Source organism: Gossypium raimondii, chromosome 11, assembly GCF_025698545.1.
Source record: "Gossypium raimondii isolate GPD5lz chromosome 11, ASM2569854v1, whole genome shotgun sequence".
NCBI classification, from domain to species: domain Eukaryota; kingdom Viridiplantae; phylum Streptophyta; class Magnoliopsida; order Malvales; family Malvaceae; genus Gossypium; species Gossypium raimondii.
Genome location: NC_068575.1, coordinates 32,946,080 through 32,967,559, shown reverse-complemented (window position 1 = coordinate 32,967,559; position 21,480 = coordinate 32,946,080). Strand labels below are relative to the sequence as shown.

Sequence of the window (21,480 nt, the reverse complement as noted above, 5' to 3'; positions counted from 1 at the left end):
GACACACCCTAACCTTATAACACCTCAATCTTATCCATTTATTAGTTATTAGTTAATGCACAAGCAATTTGTGAACCAATTTTAAACTTTTTATAAGTAATTAACCTAAGGGCATTTTTGTCATTTTACTACCTACGGTTAAACTAACCCAAATTTTGATCTAAACATTTAACAACCATATTTTACTCGATTTATGAAAGCCCTAAAAATTTTAGCTTAATCCGAGTTTATTTTCTGTCTAATTCAAGTTTTATCATTAAGGACTAAATTGTAACAATTTCAAACTATCAGTACTATACCTGAATATTAAATTGAGTGCGTTTTTAACAAATTTTATCAATTACAATTCTAATCCTAAAATTTTATCAAGTTTCCTTATCACTTAAGGCTCTAATTAGACTTAACAAGTTAGACGACTAATTTGTAATTTAGGCTCTGTTTGTCTCACTAAAAATGACTTCCGAAAAATGATTTTTGGAGAATGATTTACTTTTCTGGAAAATTTAATATTTTCTGGTGTTTGGATGAATCTGTGTGAAATATTTTATGTTGTTTGGTAGATTTCTTAAAAATATTTCATAAAAGTTGTTTTAATGAAACAAACACACATTTTTATTTTCTTATTTTTTTCATTGTTTAATTGAATTTATTTTTATCTATAATTTTATATTTTACAATTTTTTCATATATTAAAAATATTATATTAAATTCAGGTTCATTACAATGTCATTTTTAATTACATGACTACCAAGTGAGTATTTTTATTTAGAAATGTGACGTCAACAAATTTGACAAAAAATTTAACGATGTCAACAATTGGACTTGATTTTCAAATTTGAAAAGTAAAGGACTAAATTCTTGAAGATAAAAGTATAAAGACTAAATTGCAAATCTAAGTGTACATAGACTTATGACATATTTTAACATTTATACTACAAAACATTTATTATTAATATGTTTATAATTGTAATGAATATTTATTATTAAAATATTAATATTGAATATTTTCAATAATATGTGAATAATATTATCTAAAATTATTGTTTTAAAATTTATTATTAAAATAAAATTGAAATATTAAATTATTATATTTATTATATTAATAATTTATTATATGACTAAAATAAATAATTAAATATGTATGTTTAATAATATTGAAAAATATAATATTTTAAATCTTTTAAAAATAAAAATAAAATTTATTATCAATATAATAATATTTTATGTTGATTTGTCAGTCATTTTCAGTTAATCAAACTGGTTTCTGTGAAACAAACACAGGAAAATGCAGAAAACATTTTCCATAAAACCTTTTTACATGTAAGCAAACGGATCCTTAAACGAACTAGAGAACCAATTTAAAAAGACCAGAACTCAAACCCCTAACAGTCCACTGCAGTTATTTTGTGTGAAAGATTCGATTGTAAACTCGATTTTGAGTATTTTAATGGCCAATTAAATATCATATATATTCATACACCTTCAATTGAATTTATTAACACCAATTAAGCCACAATTAAATAGAATTAAACATTCAATTTCATGCATATCACCCACCGGTTAATTCAAACAAGTGGCGTACCTTAGTTGCTAGTAAATCACTCCATGGAAGCTTCATTTAAACAATGGTTAGTGTAAACATCATGCCTCACACACTATGCTATGAATCACCATGTTATCGAGCAACAATACACCGTAAATTATTCAATAATCAAACTTAAACATGTATATATGATATTATAAAACCATCCAAAATTAAAAATGTCCACTGTCCAAGTCCAATTACCGAGTCGTAATCTCTTGGAGCTCTCTTGCTCGGCTCCTCAACTCCTCAATCTTCTCAGTTAACTACATGAATGTGAGGGTGTGAGCTTAAAAAGCTTAGTGAATGTTAATAAAACAACGAGTAAATTAGCACCCAAATCATGACTAAATTGAAACCAACCAAATACAAATTTTCAATAACAATATCAATCCATAATAGTTCAATGTCATATGCTCAACCCTGTATCTAAAATCATAATTAATCACGTCATATAATCATCAATTTAGCATATAACATTTCATACATTTATATTGGCTTATACAATCATTGCTTGATTGGGTGATTATACACCGGATAAACGAATCTCCTTACTCCAAATCAGAATCAGAATCAGTCCCGGATTGAGCGGGTCGAGGCCACACGCTCCTTTATATTGCCTCAAATCAGTCCCATTGAGTGGAGACACAAGCTCAACACTCCCTTATCTACTCCAAATTTGTCCACCTAGAGCCCCATTGCTCACAAATAACATATCAATATGGTGAGTACTCACAAATCCTATGCCATGCCAACTATATCCAACGGATCCACCATGCTATAATGCCAATATAACCAATCAATCATAACATGATTTCAGTAAAATATTTGGTCAATTTAAAGCGTCAAAACTTATATGTGAAACATGTAACATAACCATGTTAACATCAAATTAAATCTATCATACCAATTACCTATTATAAATATTCATTTATCAATTGAAATATCAACATACCATGAACCAAAAAATCCAGCATGCTTGCTTATTTCACCATTATAATCAATCAAATCAAGTACATAAAATCACTAGATGCTCACTTACCAACACTTAACAAAAAAATCATCACTAAAACATATATCAATAATCTTACAAAATTAACCAACCAAAACTCAATTAGTTATTTACAATCAATAATTAATCATCCAATTAAGCATAAGTCATGTTCAATCTACCAAATCGCCCTTTAATAACACTTACCACAACCAAGTGATCAACCAAGCAAATCCAAGTTTCAATTCCGATTAGCTCGATCCTCTTCAAGATTCGGAGCTTCAACGGAGATAAAATAGATATTACCACCTTTCAAAAGATATAATAAACACAAATTTTCATCAACTAGGCTAACACGAAATTCTCACTCAAAGTTACTTTACCGGATTTGCATCATCAAGTCGAAACCTCGAATCCTCACAAAATCGATCACTCTAGCCCTCTTAATCACTTCCAAACATCAATACTAGACCAAATATATACTAAGCATCAATTTCACATTTAAATCATTTTCACAAAAATTCAGAAACCTTCTAATAAATCCATTTTGAGTTGGAACATCTATTGATTTGTAGATTTCCTCTCAAAATTCAAAATCCACCATTAAAGCACCTTAAGCTTTTGAAGAAGATGACATTGATAAAAAATCATGTAATTATCACTCAAATCTTGTAAATATGTTTCTAATCATCATAAAAATAAGTTTAACACCTTAAACCCGGGCTAGACGTTATGGCCAAATCTGGCGATGTCCATGGAAAAGGATTTGAAGACAAGATTGTCGAGTTTAAAAACTGTTACAGTAAGTTAACTTTTATTTAATACAAAAAAAAACTAGTTGATTTTCTTTAAAATTTTTCACATTGAGAAAGCTTTTGTAACCAATTAATTTAGGGAAAAATCGTTTCTATTTACGAAAAACCTTAGTTTTTAGAGAGAGAAAAATCGTGTTTTGCAGAGTTGCAGTTTTTTTAAAAAAAATCCATAAAAAATAGTATAAAGTCTCAAATCTAAAGCCAACCAGTCCATAGTCCAGAAGATAGATCAAAAACCCCCAAATAAGTAATAAATTCTAGGCAATAACGGAAAATAGTCTAAAATTTACGTGTGGCCACCGTCGAGTCCTCAACTGCATCGACCCGTCAAGTCTGGGGATTACCTGTACAGATTAAACAGAGAAAGGGTGAGTTTTCGCAAGCTCAGTGTGTAATCCCCACAGAAAGCATGCATACAGATAATCAACGGAATTCAGCTAGATACCGTCTGGGGCCTGTGCCCATCATAGAATTAGCTTGGGCCTTAGCCCATTCAGATAAAGTCTCTACACACTATCTCCGTCCAACCATGCACACCATGTGGGGATTAAATCAACCCACACATCCTTACACACTATGCTGTATCAAAATGCGGCACATAATCAAAAGGTTGCAGCTGAGCTGCCAGATAACAGGCTTAATAGCCCTTCAGACACTTCCTCCAAATATCATCAACCCACCCCGATGCAATGCAATATACAAAATATGTCATGCCATTGTGCAATTAATAGTACATACGTTCAAATATCATAAGTCATGCTCGGTATAGAAATCAAACAGACAGATCACACATATAGGGGTCTAACTAAAGCTTACCGACCCTATAGTAGGTCCACAGTCGACTTGGGCGACCCGTGCAACCTTACAGAACTTTTCAAAAAAGGGGGCTCACACGCCCATGTGGCCCACCGGCCCAAATTGGCCTTGGCCACATGATCCATTTTTATGTAACCCGTGCTAGTTAATTATTCATATATGCTTTCACTATTTACTTATATGTTCCTTCAAAGCTGTTTACTTGAGTCACTATTACTAAATTATTTATATCTTGAGCTACAGAATTCTAAATTAAGATACGCTTGATCTCTTTGAAGTTAGACTCAAATACCTTTCTATCATAAAATTTTTAGAATTTTTTATTTGGCCAATAAGTACAGTAAAATCTTCAAACCTGCCCCTATTCTGCTATCTAACAGCTTCGTCCCTTCTTTGCTAAAAATTAATTATATCTTAGTACAATATATGGATGATGTTTCCATTTGTTTCTATTGAAAATAGACTCATTAATAGTTTAAACATGTAAATTTTAACCTCTAATTATTTTTCTCCAATTTTTGATGATTTTCCAAAATCAGAACAGGGCAACCCGAATTCATTCTGACCTTGTCTCACAAAGTTTATTATACCTCACGATTTACAATTACATTACTTACACCACTTCTTCTATGAGAAACTAGAGTTAATAAGCTTTAATTCCATATTTTTTCATCATCTAATTCGATTTCCACAATTTACAAAGATTTTTCAAAGTTAGCCTACTGTTGCTATCCAAACAGCAAGCAATTTCGGCTTTTCGCCGAATCCCTTTTTTTTTGCGTTTTGGGTACACACCTGGTTTTATTTGATGCTAAAACAGTCCCCGAGCACTCCAAAGCCACCAACGATAACCCTCCATTTAACTATTGTTAAGACGAGAACACTAAATTCACCAGTTCGAGCCTCCCCCGAAACTAAGCGAGCACTAACAACATGCGAAAACGAAGGAAAGTAAATGGATTAGGGAAAAATCAAGAAAAAGAAAAAGAAGAGAAAGATGGAAAAACTCAGAGAATTTTGGCAAGAGGAGAGGGAGAAGAATAGACGGCGGAATATTTTTTTAGAAAAGAGAGTCAAATTTCGGTTATGGGAAAAAATAAAATAAAATTCCGATAACCCCCAAAATCCCTTAATCTTCCCCCCTAATTCCCACTACACATCCACTACTCAGAATCCCCCTATTACACAACTCTATCCCGAAATATGAGGAAAAAAATATTGAGAAATTTGCCCAATGGCCACTTCCACATTTCCCTTACTTTACCAATTGGTCCTTTCCCTACAAAATTCTTAATCTAAAGGTTTATTTTCCAAATAAATACTCCAAAATTTCCCTTATTTTATAATTAAATCCAATTTAATTAATATTTAAATTTAATTCAAATTAACCCCAATAAAAATTATTTTAAAATTCTTTTTGACCCAAATTAATTATTTTCACTAAGAATTATTTAATTACTTTAAAATTAATTTTCTAAAATATTTTTTTCTGAATTATTTTTTAATCGATTTTAGATGAAATTGACCTCCTAAATTAAATAAAAAATTACTATTAACCATTTAAATTTCTAAATTCACGCTCAGAACCCAAAAAATATACCTAAAACTACTAGAATCGATTTAGGGATATTACAATAAAAAATACAACTTAATTTCGGCCCTCCCCAAAAAATTTTGTTGCTTCACCTCTGTTGATATCCTTGCTATGCTCCGCTCAGTGCTCAATGGACTATTTTCGTAAGTACAAAACGTAGATAGTCATTAAGCTTCATTGTATCCTCGAGATTAGTTTTTCAGTAACTCTGTTGCACATCATAATATAGGTGGGGGCGAACAGAATCTTAAAGATAGTAGCACTAATACACGCCTTGAAGCCTTCATAATTTCTCATAAGTTTATTTTATTCCCACACACCAACAATTTTAAGGTTCTATTTTAGCAATTTATGAGAAATTAAAGAAGGCTTGTTTGTTCACCGCACATTCACATGCCGCTACAAGCATGGTACTATGAGGATGAATATTTTGATTTAGAAGAAATTTTTATCACATGAAAAGGTTATTATTTTACTCTTATTTCGTAAAAAGATTTCAAATGTTTTGTGTTTATTGAATTGTTTTATGCAAAATATATGGGTGTCTTATACATCAATTACTTGGCAAAAATCAAATGCTAGTTCATTGTATGCATGACATTTTAAGATGCATGATTATGATTGGTATAAAATTGTATAATGTATATTATATATAATGCAAGAGAGAAAAAAAGAAAGATGGATGGAATGCATGGATGAAATGAAAATGCACGCTTGGGAAATGATCTACTAATGGATTGAAATAATATTTTTATTTTGAATGGTGATAACATGGTTCAAACATTAGTTGAACAACCTTTTACCCAATAGAAGCATTATGAACATTCAGGAAAACCTTCTTAAGCCAACAGGTTGTGTTATTGAATCTAATATTACTTTCAAAAGGTTGGGTTGAAATGATTTTTTGAAATAAAAAAATTACAACTTGAAAAGTGATATTGTTTTAAACAGTTATTTAGACATCTATTAGTGCATTATAATTAGACAATAAATTTGGAGAATTGAAATTTAATTCATTCCATCTAATTTGTGAGTGAAACTTTTAGTACAAGAGTATTATTTCTTTTTATGATGTATATTTAATTTGAGATATGATATTATTTATTTAAATCATGATATTAGTAACTAGCATTTGGATGATATTGATGAGAAATCATTTTATTGATAAAATGAAAGTTTGTAGATGATCATATAATATAAATAATTTTGGTTGTTGTTTTTGTTAAATAACCTTAAGTTAAATTGGTTTTATATGATTGAACATTTTTATTTTATGTTATAAAGTTTGGACTATAAGTGGTTTTGACAAGAACTGAAATAAGTCATATGCATATGCATGGTTAATTTTCTAGTCAACGTAGAATGGTGGAAAGCATCGACTTATATAATAAGATCACTATTCTACTATGAAATCTTCTAGTGAGAATACATAACGTGATAATCGTATATTTGAAATTGAGACCATATTGTGCATATTTACGACGGTGCATGTGGTTTTTTATTATATATGGCTTGGATATGATCTATAATCTCGTGGTTCTATAAAATTTTAGATATAGTAAATTTTGAAATTTACTTTTGACGCCATGAATCATAGATCTTGTGAATATAAAATAGCAATATAAATGTTCTTTGACCCATTTACATGATGGACATGATTTTGATCATAGTCATAAAAGAATTGGTAATGTCCATGGTGAAGGGTGAATAAATGTGTGATTTTATAGTCATTTGATTAGACAAATGATGGTCCTCTAATATGAGTATATGTTACACCCTTGTATATATGTGGTGTGTTAAATTTGACTATGAATGTAAAAAGTTCTAAAGTTATGTATTGAGTTTGAAAAAAAGCTATGGTAAATAACAAATATGTTATTGAGTTTCACCAAAGGATTTGAGGCCTCTTTACAACTTGGTAAAAAAGACATGATGTATGGTTTCACATATTTGATGATTGTGAAATTAATTTATTAGATATCAAGAAATAAATAAAGTAGTCAAATGTGAAATTGTCATGATAAGAACATATAAAGTAATCACTGTAATTTGACAATAGTAGAAAGGATCTGTAACGCCCAAAAATCTCTTATATATATTTTTTCGTATGCTTGTGACACGCAAATTGTATGTTTGTTTTAGTGGTTAAGTCTTCTGGGAAGTGTTTGAGAGGTCCCAAGTTCAAGCCCTAGCTTGGGCAAATTTTTGTTTTTAAATGAATAAACCCCTATCTCTAATCAGTAGGCTTATAAATATATGTTGGTACAAGATGTCAGAATGGGCCTGCTGGTTTGGTGGCTAAGGTGTTAGTTGGCGTATGGGAGGTTTGGAGTTCAAGTCCTTGTGTTAGCAAAGGGGGATATATTTTTGCTAGTGGTGTCATGGAGAGTTTGAGTAGAACTGAAATGCCGATGTGGTAGAGGTGTAGTGGGAAGTGAGGAGAGAAAATTAAGGGATTTTGGATAGGGAGAGAGAATGGTGGACGGTTTTAGGGTGTTTGAGTTGTAGTGGGAGAGTGTGGGAGCAGATTGAGGGGTTATCTGATTTAGTTCAATTTTTTTCTCTCTTTTTAGAAAATTTGTTTTCTCTCTCCCCAATTCCAAATTCTGATTTTTTTTATGCGTCACCTTGCAAATTGCCGAAATTCTCTGATCTCCCTCTTCAGTCTTGTTTTTCTTTTCTTTCACTCTTGTCGAAATTCTCCTTGAATCCCCTCTTGCCGACTTTCATTTTCTTCTTTTTGTTTGGTGCCGACTGCTTGTTATTTTTTTCTTCTTTTCTCACTGCTTTAGTTTCTCCATTAATCCATTCCTTCTTTAATCTTTGTTGTTGCATTTTGTCATCTCCGATTTGCTTTCGTGTGTTGGTGGTAAGTTTCGTAACTGTGGTGTATTTTGATTTATAGATTCTTGTTAAATCAGTCGACCGTTTCTTTGTTGAAGATTAAAGACCGGAGCAATTCGATTAGCGTTGGAGCAGTGACCTATCTTGCTCGGATTCGTAGTTCGGGGTTGCTCGGTTTTGAAGGTGCTGGTGACCTCAGAAGTGCTTTTAAGTGACAAATAAACCAGGTGTGTAAACACAACTCTGGAAATGAAAATCGGAGAAAAGCTGAAAAATGTGATTGTCGACGCCACACAGGTGTACGACCGCCCGTGTGGTAGGCCGTGTGATCGAACATAGGCATGTGATCGACGAGGATGGCCATGTGCGATTCATAGTCCGAGTCGAATTGGGTCGTGTGGGTCATACGGGCGCGTAAGCCCTACACGGGTGAACCACACAGGTTTGTGGGAATATTGGGCCAAGCTGTGAGATCCACACAGTCAAGGCCATTTTAGGCCGTGTGGGCCATACGGGCGTGTGAGCCCACATGGGCATGCAACATGGGTCGTGGGCCCATTTTCACTGTTTGACTGCTAAGGTTGCACGGGTCGTCCAAGTCAACTGTGAACCTACTATAGAGTAGGTAAGTTTACCTAGACCCCTAATTGACTGAAATGATTGAAAGACTGTTATATGACTATATAAGATAGCTATGTATGTTTGTATGTTGAGCATGCTATATACACTATACTGATTATACATGATACCATGACATGTCTGTATGAGGCATTACATTGGTTTGGGAATTGATATTGATTGGAGGAAGTGTACTCAAAGGCTTCAAGCCTAACTTACTGGAAGCTCAGCTGCAACTACTGTCTAGTGCCACATTCGGTACTGTTTGGAGTGTAGGGATGGGTGGGTTGATTATATCCCCACATGGAGTGTAGTGTTGGACAGAGATGGAGTGTAGAGTCTGGCTGGGTAGGATTTTATAACTGCATAACTATCACTGTTACTGTACTGTGATGGGCTAAGGCATAAACTGATACTGATATTGATATTAAAAAGGGCTTAGGCCCAAACTGAGATTATCTGTTATTGTATGGTCGTTTGCATGGGAATTGTACACTGAGTTTTCGTAAACTCACCCCTTATGTTTAATCTGTCCAGGTAATCCTCAAACATAGGCGAATCGGTGCGGCGGAGGACTCAGCGGTGGTCACACGACTCCTTTTTGCTATTTGATACTTATTTACGATTTTAAGTTTTATTTTTGGATACTTTTCTGTAATAATGGCTTCTAAGGATTTTTCACTAAAATTTGGATTTTATACTATTTTCTGGTTATATCTAGTTGAAATAGGTAAAAATCAGGTTTTCAAAAGAGATGAATGTTTTATCAAAATACCACGCACATACAAACTATTTTAAAAGCTTCCGCATAGAATAAACGTTTTGAAAATTTTTGACTAATTAATTAACACGAATTTAGAATTAATAAGTAATACTTAAAAGTTTCTAAGTGGAAATTGTTTTAAGCAAAGTTACATTTTCCAACACAACCTACGATTTTCAAACACACTACCATGTGACATCACCAGATTCGGCCATAACGTCAAGGCCGGGTTTGGGGTGTTACAGGATCTCCTTGATATTATTCTTTTGTGAAAGAATGAGTAATTGAACATGATGGGGATATTGGTCTTGTAAATTTTCAAAACACAAATAAATATAAAGTTTCACCATGTGGTATAGATAATTAACATAATTATGTTGAAATTTTGGAAATTTAGGGATGAGGTACAAGCCTATAATATTCGAGTCACCTATGATGGAAAATCAACTCAATGCTTGGTACAACGTCAAGTCTTGAGTTCAATGAGACAAGTACATCATCAGTATGTAATTGCTAGTATTATAAAATAATATATAATATATCATCCTAAGAGAAAAAAGTGTTAGGTACCCGCAATGATAAAGAAAGGATGAGAGTATTATACTTTTAATAGACCCATAACATAAATATGATAGAGTGTTATAATTACGGGAACACTCTTGATGGGACCTACCCATGTGAGCGAAAGTGTGGCCACTTCTAGGAGCTCAAGGGTTTGGCTCTGACAGCACTCATGAAAACAGGCTACATACACATGGTCATAATAGTCTCCTTGGATACTATGCATTGATTGGTGTTAAAATCATTGTGTGAGATGTGTTCGATTAATCAAATGGAATAGATGGTTCAAAGCATAGTCTACCATACAATTTCGATTAACTTTAACATGTTTTCACTAAGAGAAGGTTCAATCGTAAAACACCTTCATTTATGTAATTGATTTCTAAGATTATCAAAATCTAGAATATTTTGAAAATGGGGATATTTTTGGAACATTTTAATATATATATAGTGCTCCAATAGTTGTAAATGAAAATTTATAAATAACCAAAAGTTATGTCACTCGATTATTAACAAGCAGTCATAATTATCCAAATAGATATCTATTGAATAATTATGTTTATTGCTAAAGATATTTCCATCTTTTTGGGTAATTATGTCACTATGAAGAGACATGAGGCCTTCTATAAATAGGAGTGAACTTTCATTAGTATGACACTGATAACACTCTAGAATAACATATTTTTATGTATTAATTATGTATTTATTCTGAGTATGATCCTGCTAATTTGAGCTATTTATGATATTTTATCTCATAGGGACTAAATTTGAGGCAAAAGCAAAATTAAGGGTCAAAAGCATGAACTTAGAGATAAAATGGGCCAATGTGCGACACAAGGAAAAGTTGGCGCAAAAGTGCAAGCATGGAGGACACAAGGGTTGAAATGCAAAAAGAAGAGATTTTATTCTATTAAACTCTATTTTAATTATATTAGGATAATTAATATTGAGATAATTATTAAGGATTATTTTTAGAATTTTATTTTATCTTTATTTATCTTCAATTAAATGTATTTATCTTTTACGAATTTAAGTAGGATTAGACTATCTCCCTTAGCACTATAAATAGGGGGTGAAGTGACTCAAAAGGGGATCCCATATATTTTTCTAAAAACACTCTCTCCCCAAAAGTTTAGGCTTTTATTCTTCTCATATTTCTTTTTAATAAAATCTTTATTTTTATTTATTTATTTTCTCTTCTACCACAAACATGAGCCACTAAACCCATCTAGCCGAATGTTGTCAAAAATCCCCAAAAGGGTTCATGAGGCTTAGAATCCGTACTTAGCCTCCTCACTGAGTATTCATCGTTTCTTCGCACTACGGGGCTGACGCTTCCGTCCATGTCCCTAAAGAAGTAAGCTTTTCAACGTATGCAAAGGCGGCCGCTTTGTATGTTTTGGGAAAGTTGCACAGTCGGTTCGTTAGCTTACTGCACCAGAGCTTGGCGAGCCCAAGAGACAAAATGGCATGGGATTCGCCATTGAGAAGCGTTGATCTAGCATAAGACAATCCCACAAAAGCGATTGTTGGCTAGAGTCAGGTTCCACCACATCGTAAGTCTAAGTCATTGGAGCTGGTGGTCGTAGGCGTCCTCTTCCACTATAACTGGCTTATTCAATTTGGGAAGGATCATTTAAAAGCCGAGGATTGAACCCAAGGCGGAACAAGATAACTAGAGGCTGGAATCTCCCATAAGAATTTCCTTTCTCTCAATTCTATTTTTAATTTTTCTAATTTTTGATTCAATATTCTTAAATTTGTTTTTATTTTATTTTTCATTTTCAAATCCAAACATTTAATTCTGTTATTTTTTTATTTTATTTTTTTCAGGCACGCAAGTTTTCTTGGGCAAGATTCTGCCTAGGATTTCACGGAACAAGATATTTTACAAGTCCAGCCCCTGAGGATTTGACACTAGTTCCCTTTTACTATTCTTTTTTCATTACTTATTAGGAATAGGATATTTTTGGTGCTTTCAATGACCGCATCAAATTTTGGCGCCGTTGCTGGGGACTGGCAACGTATTAATCTTGTTTTTTGTTTCTTATAACCAGATCTGCTCCAGGTACTCTTGCGTTCGATTCAGAAATTGAGAATACTGCTAGAGTCAATCGCAAGGATACAAAGTTACGGAAAAAGCAGTCAGTGATGGTTGAAACTCAAAGTAACCCATCGCCAGAAATAGAAGTCGATGACGAAGCTGAGTCTAGGGTTAACGAAAACCCTAATCGAACACTTGAAAGCGAAAAAGTAGAAGTCGACTCACCAGAAGAAGTGCTTAACGCTAGGGTTAACGAAAACCCGAATCTAGCACACCAACCAATGGCTCAAACGATTCGCCAACTGGCCAAAGCTCGGACAGAACAACCGCCATTGTGCATCGCGTTTCCTACTATGGATACTGATTTTGAGTTGAAGTCAGGTTTAATCTAGTTATTGCCAACTTTTCGTGGGTTACAAAATGAAAATCCCCACAAGCATTTGAAAGAATTTCATATGGTTTGTCTTAGCATGAAACCTCAGGGGGTAACTGAGGATCAGATTAAATTACGTGCTTTCCCTTTCTCCCTAGTAGATTTAGCTAAGGAATGGTTATTTTATTTACCCCATGGATCTATTACAACTTGGGCTGATCTATCTCGTTTGTTTCTGAACAGGTTTTTTCCAGCGTCTCGAGCAGCTGAGCTAAGAAGAGAGATCGTTGGAATAAGGCAAAAAGAAACTGAGTCCCTTTTACGATTATTGGGAGCGGTTTAAGAAGTTGTGTGCAAGCTGCCCACAACATGGTATAACGTAGCAATCTCTCCTCCAATACTTTTGCGAAGGTTTGAAGCCCATGGAGATGAATATGGTAGACGCTGCTAGTGGAGGAGCATTGGTCAACATGACTCCCCAACAAGCGAAAGACTTGATCTCCACGATGGCTGCAAATTCTCAACAATTTCGAGCTAATACTAAACCCCCTAGAAGGGTTCACCAGCTAAGTAATTCAACCTTAGAGGATAAAGTTGATAGACTTACTAATATGATGAACTCTCTTATTGCAAAAAAAGTGAAGATAGCTCGGTTATGCGGAATATGTGCTACACCTGATCATGCAACTGATGCATGTCCCAGTTTGTATGATGATACCATGGCCCATCTGGATGTTGTGGGAAATTTCCCTGGGCCGCCACAAAGGTAGTACGACCCCTACGCTAATACCTACAACCCAGGGTGGAGGGACCATCCTAACTTAAGCTATGGGGCCAATCCACGAAATAACCAGCTATACCAAAATCGGTTTCCACAACAGTCGCAAGATTCAGGTAATTTTCTAAAAACCATGGTCAATAAGTTAGCAGCTAATGTTCTTGATTTTCAACATCAAAATCTTAATTTCCAAAAAGAGATGAAGGATTTCCAACAGAAAACTTAGGCGTCCATCAGAGAGTTGACCACATCGATCGAGAAATTGACCTCTCAAGGGAAGTTGCCATCACAAACAGAACCAAACCCTAGACAAAATGCAAATGCAGTGACGTTGCGAAGCGGAAAGGTACTAGAACCAATTCCTGACAGGAATCTTGCCCAAGAAATCGCCCAGGAAAAACCTGAAAAAGACGAACAGGTCCGACCGAAGCCTCCATTGCCTAAAATTCAACCTCCATTTCTAGAACGATTCAACCAGTGTCGAAGAGGTAAAGAGGACAAGGAAATCCTCGAAACATTTAGGAATGTCGAGATCAACATTCCGCTATTGGACGCCATCAAGCAAATACCGCAGTATGCTAAATTTCTTAAAGAGCTTTGCACCAACAAGCGAAAATTAACAGGTAATGAAAGGGTGAATGTTGGTGAGAATGTATCCGCAGTGTTACAGCGAAAAATGCAGGCAAAATGCTAGGATGGGGGCATGTTTGCAATACCATCAAAATAGGCCATCTGGGAATTAAGAAGGCTATGTGTGATCTAGGGGCTTCTATAAATGTAATGCCATATTCTATTTATGAATCACTTAACGCGGGTTTTTTGACAAAAATAGGTGTTATCATTCAATTGGCAGATAGGTCTGTTGTGCATCCAAAAGGAGTCCTTAAGGATGTTCTGGTAAAAGTTAATGAGCTTATTTTCCCTGCAGATTTTTATGTGATCAAAATGGAAAAGGATAGCACTCCTGGATCTTCAGATCTTCTATTGGGTCGACCGTTCCTTAGTACAGCTAGTACTAAAATTAATGTTCGAAGTGGAACTCTCACGATGGAGTTTGATGGGGAGATCGTAAAGTTTAATGTCTACGACGTCATTAGCCATCCAAGCGAAATCTTGAGCGTAAATCGTATCGACATAATTGACTCTTTGGTGGAAGAGAATTTTGAGTCAATTTATGGAGATAATTCTGAACTTGATGAAATTGAATTTGTTAATGAATTATTATCTCCAAATACTAAATTGTTACCTTCATTATCTGAGCACCGAGTTCGAGTTAGAACCCGAGCGAGCAAGGAAATTAGACATCCAAGAGTTAGAAGAAATTCGCAATGATGCCTACGAGAATGCTCACATTTATAAAGACAAGACAAAGTTGTTTCACGATAAGAGAATAGCTCAGAAGCATTTTTGGTAGGACAAAAGTTTTACTTTATAACTCCGTGTTAAAGTTATTCCCAGGTAAGCTTCGATCACGATGGCAGGGACCTTTTATTGTTACTAAAGTGTTCACACATGGAGCGGTTGAAATAGAGAGTGAAGAATCTGGAAAGCGATTCATAGTCAATGGCTAGCGGTTGAAGCTGTTTTATAAGAATTTTCAAGATCACACGATTAAGAAAATCCATTTGGAACCACCATAGAACCAATAACGGCGTCGAGCTAACGACGTTAAACAAGCACTTGTTGGGAGGCAACCCAATTTTTATTTTTATTATTATTTTTACTTTATTTTATTTTATTTTACTTATTTGGATATTAATAAATTTTTCTTCTTTTGCTTAGATAAAACAGAGCGAAAATGCGAAGAAAACCGTTGAGCAACGCTTAGAGCGCATTGAAGCCCAACTTGAAACCTTTAGCCAGAAACTGACCAAGCTCATTGCCATCATTTGCGATCGACAGTAACAACACGGGGAGTTTTTCTAAACTTTTCTACCTATTTATTTCTTTTCGTCCACATTGAGGACAATGTGCTTTCAGTAGGGGAGGTACTCTTCGTTATTACTATCATTTTCTGCTGTGATTTTGGTTATTTTTGGCTGGTGTTGCTGCTTGAGGCTTTATTTTGTCCATATTTATTTTTTTAGAATCTCCTGCCTCTTTTCATGCCCAAGATTTTTACCAAGAATTGCCTACTGTTTGACCTACAAGCATGATTCTTGTTTTTTGAGAAAATTACGGATTTTCCATAATTGATGTCATCTCCACTGTTTTATTCTTATTAGACTAAAAATAATTGTGATTCATAAAGTTAACTTTATCTTGCTTTTCGTAAAATTGATTAAGTTTAAATACAAAGTGGACACTTAATATGTTTGCATGCTAAAATATGTTGATAACTATTAAGGTAATTACTGAAACTTATTTTTGACACTTGATTATTTTTTCTCTAAAGTCCTCATAAAAAAAAGTTATTATTAAAATGTCGTTTAATGTTTCCGTGGTTATGAGTGCAGCTTAAAAACGTGACTGACTAAGTAACTGGGGTAGGGTGCTTGGGTTGTCATCCTATTTCGTGTCAAAAGGTTGTGTGACGTGTTAGGTAAAACTCCGCTAACCGGAATTAATTTTTAAGAACATGTTGGGCTGAGTAATCGAGGTGGTGTGCTTGGCTATCATCTCTCTTCGTGTCAAAAGGTTTGATGTGTTCTTAAGAAAAATTATAATAAATTAGGACTTTGCTGGGCTGAGTAACCGGGGTGGGGTGCTTGGCTCTCATCTCTCTTTGCGTTAAAAGGTTCAGTATATTCCTAAAGTATAAAAAAAAGAGAAAAAAAGAAAAAAATAATTTGGGGACTAAAGGAGGAAACAAATAGAGTGTCTTGGTAGGTTTGGTAATTTACCTAATTTTCATTAAATAATTCAAGTTGATTCTAATTTTTGTGTGTATTAATTGGAAAACTTTTTCTGCTTTTACTTAAAGCAAGCTTAGGTTCTCTTTATTTTCATATGCATTTTGATGATTTTTATAAAACTTTGGAGTTGTATTTCTTTTATGGCAAAATCTAACTTTCACAGTAGATAGGAACCATACTTGAGGGCAAGCATGGGCTAAGTAGGGGGGATTTGATAACACTCTAGAATAACGTATTTTTATGTATTAATTATGTATTTATTCTGAGTATGGTCCTGCTAATTTGAGTTATTTAAGATCTTTTATCTCATAGGGACTAAATTTGAGGCAAAAGCAAAATTAAGGGCCAAAAGCGTGAATTTAGAGATAAAATGGGCTAATATGCGACACAAGAAAAAGTTGGTGCCAAAAGTGCAAGCATGGAGGACACAAGGGTTGAAATGCAAAAAGAAGAGATTTTATTCTATTAAACTCTATTTAATTATATTAGGATAATTAATATTGAGATAATTCTTAAGGATTATTTTTAGGATTTTATTTTATCTTTATTTATCTTCAATTAAATGTATTTATCTTTTAGGAATTTAAGTAGGATTAGACTATCTCCCCTAGCACTATAAATAGGGGGTGAAGTGACTCAAAAGGGGATCCCATATATTTTTTTGAAAACACTCTCTTCCCAAAAGTTTAGGCTTTTCTTCTTCTCATATTTCTTTTTAATAAAATCTTTATTTTTATTTATTTATTTTCTTTTCTACAACAACCATGAGCCACTAAACCCATCTAGCCGAAGGTTGTCAAAAATCCCCAAAAGGGTTCATGAGGCTTAGAATCTTACTTAGTCTCATCGCTGAGTATTCATTGTTTCTCCGCACTACGGGGCTGACGCTTCTGTCCATGTCCCTAAAGAAGTAAGCTTTTCAACGTATGCAAAGGCGACCGCTTTGTATGTTTTGGGAAGGTTGCACAGTCGGTTCGTTAGCTTACTGCGTCAGAGGTTGGCGAGCCCAAGAGACAAAATGGCGTGGGATTCACCATTGAGAAGCGTTGATCTAGCATAAGACGATCCCACAGAAGCGATTGTTGGCTAGAGTCAGGTTCCACCACATCGTAAGTCTAAGTCATTGGAGTTGGTGGTCGTAGGCGTCCTCTTCCACTATAATTGGCTTATTCAGTTTGGGAATGATCATCTAAAAGCCGAGGATTGAACCCAAGGCGGAACAAGACAACTGGAGGCTGGAATCTCCCATAAGAATTTCCTTTCTCTCAATTCTATTTTTAATTTTTCTAATTTTCGATTCAATATTCTTTAATTTGTTTTTATTTTATTTATCGTTTTCAAATCCAAACATTTAATTCTGTTATTTTTTAATTTTATTTTTTTCAGGCACGCAAGTTTTCTTGGGCAAGATTCTGCCTAGAATTTTACGGAACAAGATATTTTACAAGTCCAGTCCTTAAGGATTTGACCCTACTTCCCTTTTACTATTCTTTTTTCATTACTTATTAGGGATAGGATATTTTTGGTGCTTTCAACGACCGCATCAGACACACCGAAAAAAATAGAAACAATGTTTCTTTCTATTTTCTCATCATCTTTTATATTCCTAGATTTTTCTATAAAGAATTACTGCAAAGACTATTTATAGAAACTAATATCTTTGCTATACTCTGCTTAATGCTTAGTGGATTGTTTTTGCAAGTGTAAAATGTAGACAATCATTAGGCTTCATTGAATCCTCAAGGTCCATTCACTACACCAAAACAGGCTTTTAGCGGCGCTTTTTTAGGCCTTTAGCGGCGCTTTTCACACAAACGCCGCTAAAAACTTATCTTTTAAAAAAATAAATTTTTTTCAAACAATATTTATTTCTATGATAAATATTATATTATGTTTTAAGGATAAATAAAAATATTATTTAAATTAAATTTTCTACAAAAATCTTAACTTTAAAACTAAATATAAATATAAAAATTAATGAATTTAAAGTTAGAATTTAAAATAATAAATTAATAACACAATTAAAATCCAAGAGTTAGAACACTTAAGTAAAAATAAAATTTAGAATCAAAACTAAAATAAATAATACATATGCAAGGTAATAAAATATACAATGCATTTTCTTAATCAAGGAAATCTTGGTTACAGAACTAACACAGAAAATAACACACTATACAGTAAGTTTCGTCTTTCACATTTTATAAAAAAAAATAATAGCATGTTTGTTTGCATGCTATCATGATCAAAACACAAAAATGAAGTGAAAGTATGCAAAGGTTTTCCACCTGATACAAATTTCTCCTACGAATGTGCAGAATCAGATCTCTAGATTCTCAGAGTTCTTTATCTGGTGCTGTCTCGATGGTTTTGATTATTGTGTCATCTAGCTGGATTCAAAAAGAGAATAGAATGCAAAGCATGTTATACATTTGGACTCCAAATTTTTAGCAACTCAAAAGAATGCTAAGCATGTTGTCCAACCTTCCAGTACTCACAAGGATCCTGAATAAAAATGAAATCAGACCTCACCACTTAAGATAAGACGCCTACACAACTAATTACACAAAAGAAAAAGATGAGAAAAAATAACAATGTAAAAAAGACGTTTGAATGAGATAATATAGAACCCAGAGTTAACTCTGTGAATACCTTCACTTTAGAGTGGGTGTACACAGTTCGATAAAGATCAGCACGAGTAGCAAATAACCTGTGGATACTAAGATCTAGCAAGAGCACCCATTACCGTTATTAAGGAGGAGTAAAAAAACACTAAAAGAACTAAACATGTATTTTGCAAGTAAATGAAATAGATGATACTAACAGTCTTTAGCAAGATAGCAGATCTCATCATCCAAAACTCGCATAGTCTCCATGAATCTGCAAGTGGTGTAGCATGTATATTAAGTTTCACTTATTTATCCACATCAATTCCATTCTGACCATTTGCAACAATATCATATAAGAATTGCTTCTCCTTTGCACTCTTCAAAGTAAGCACAAAATAGTGTATGTGTTAGATAAAGCAAAGAAACAAAGAATGTTTGTACTTCATACTGGAGCAAAATATAAAAAATCCAGTGATCAACATGTGCCTACACTTAAAATATAAAAAATCCAGTAATCAACCGAAATTAAACTATTCATCAAAATGATTGCAATTAACTGAGTTAAAACATGATTTTTTTTTCTTTTCTTACAAATATCTAAAGTTTTTTATACCTTCCCAAATGGTGAAACAAACTGGTGAAGTGCAGTAATTCTGTCTCCTAATTTTTCTTTCCTCACCTGCCATATAACATATATATATGTATATATATACAAGTCAGAAAAAAGAAAAAGTAGGTGATTAATTTACTATTTTACTTTCACTTAAACTATATTCTCTTTTTCTTACATTAATAGAATATGATAGTTACAGCAAAAAAAAAAAAAAGAAATCATCCCTCTAGAAATCGACAACCAAACAAGGACAACAGTTTTTACCACCCCACATGTATTTTGTGTATGTGTATATATATATATATATATGCTTGTGAGTGTGCGTGTGCGTGTGCGTGCAATCTGTATTGAGATAAAAAAAACGTATATTTAATTATATAAAAATTATGGTAAAAGTATCATGGAAGTCCCTGTACTAAAAGTTGGATTACATTTTTCCCTTTTACTCAAATGGTTTGATTTAAACACTCATTCAACAGCTATTACCTAAAATACTACCACTTTTGAGGTATAAAATCAGTGGAAGTCTAAATGAACAAAGTCCTAAGCCAATCAAAACAAAGTCACCAAGAAATGAAAAGAACAATCTATTCTTATCCTTTCGAAATAGTGACCAAATACAATGAATTCAAAAGGTTGTTCTTTTCATATCTTCTTATCAACCAAATACGCAATGAGAAAAAAAAAATCATGATCCGCCAGCAGAAAAGCTTGAAATTTGAATGGATCAAATGAAACATAAATCTAATGTAAAACACACCTGGAGAAAGCTTGAAAGAAGAGCTTTGATGAGATTTTCTGGTGTGAGCTCTGGCTGACGCTGCTGATATCTTCCTTCTAACTTCCCCATTATCGTCCCTCAAAACCCAATAATCTGTAAAACGAAGACTCCCCCAAATTACTTCAGATGTCTCTCTTAAATTCTATTTAAAAAATTAAAAATCTATAAAAAAATCTATTACTATAAAAAAAAAAGATAAGTGTGAATTAAAAATATAATCCCAAATACTGATTCAATTGCAGACTGGGATTTATTTCTTACCTCAAAGGTACAGCAATGGTTGTAACCTCTGTAACCTATGTAACCTCTGTAACATGTTTTACTAGTAAAGCCGATAATAATCCAGAAACTGGTTGTAACCTCTTTGTATTTGCCTGGGAAACCAGTAAATCTTATCATTATCAGCATATGTTGATTTTTTTTATAATGTCGCAGGGAGGGAGGGAGGGAGGGAGGGAGAGAAAGCAAGAGAGACGGCGTCTTTGCAAAGTTAAGAGTTTTAGGGGGGAAATTAGGGGTTTCACGAGGGAAATTTGGGGATAAAATGGCAGGATGTTTTTTAAAGTAAAATTATTCTTTGCGGCGTTTATTTTAAAAAGTTGTTATTGTTTACCTTTTACGGCATTTTTTTTAAAAACGTCGTAAAAAATCATTTAATTTTGAGTAAAACGACGTTGTTTAGCTCTGCTAAAAATCTCTTATTTTTTCTGCTAAAATTATTAGTTAAGTGATTTTATAAAACATTTTTATTACTATTTTTATAAATTAGATTTTTATAAAAAATAACCGTGTACTCTCAAAATAAATATTGTATATTTTAATAAGAAAACAAATGATTAAATGGCT

General features: G+C 33.5%; 1 long non-coding RNA gene across 3 annotated transcripts; it reads right to left on the bottom strand.

Moving 5' to 3' along the window:
- Positions 1–18,733: 18,733 nt before the first annotated feature.
- LOC105804184 (uncharacterized) lies at positions 18,734–21,152 on the bottom strand. Of its 3 annotated transcripts, none has more exons than XR_001136776.2 (7): positions 20,896–21,152; positions 20,614–20,727; positions 19,854–19,919; positions 19,456–19,617; positions 19,284–19,357; positions 19,116–19,188; positions 18,734–19,021 (listed from the first exon to the last, which is right to left on the bottom strand). It is a non-coding gene; the product is annotated as an uncharacterized LOC105804184 (long non-coding RNA). The 3 variants fall into 3 exon arrangements; XR_008190730.1 differs by having other exon boundaries at positions 19,456–19,511; positions 20,896–21,144; XR_008190731.1 differs by having other exon boundaries at positions 19,284–19,617.
- Positions 21,153–21,480: the final 328 nt, after the last annotated feature.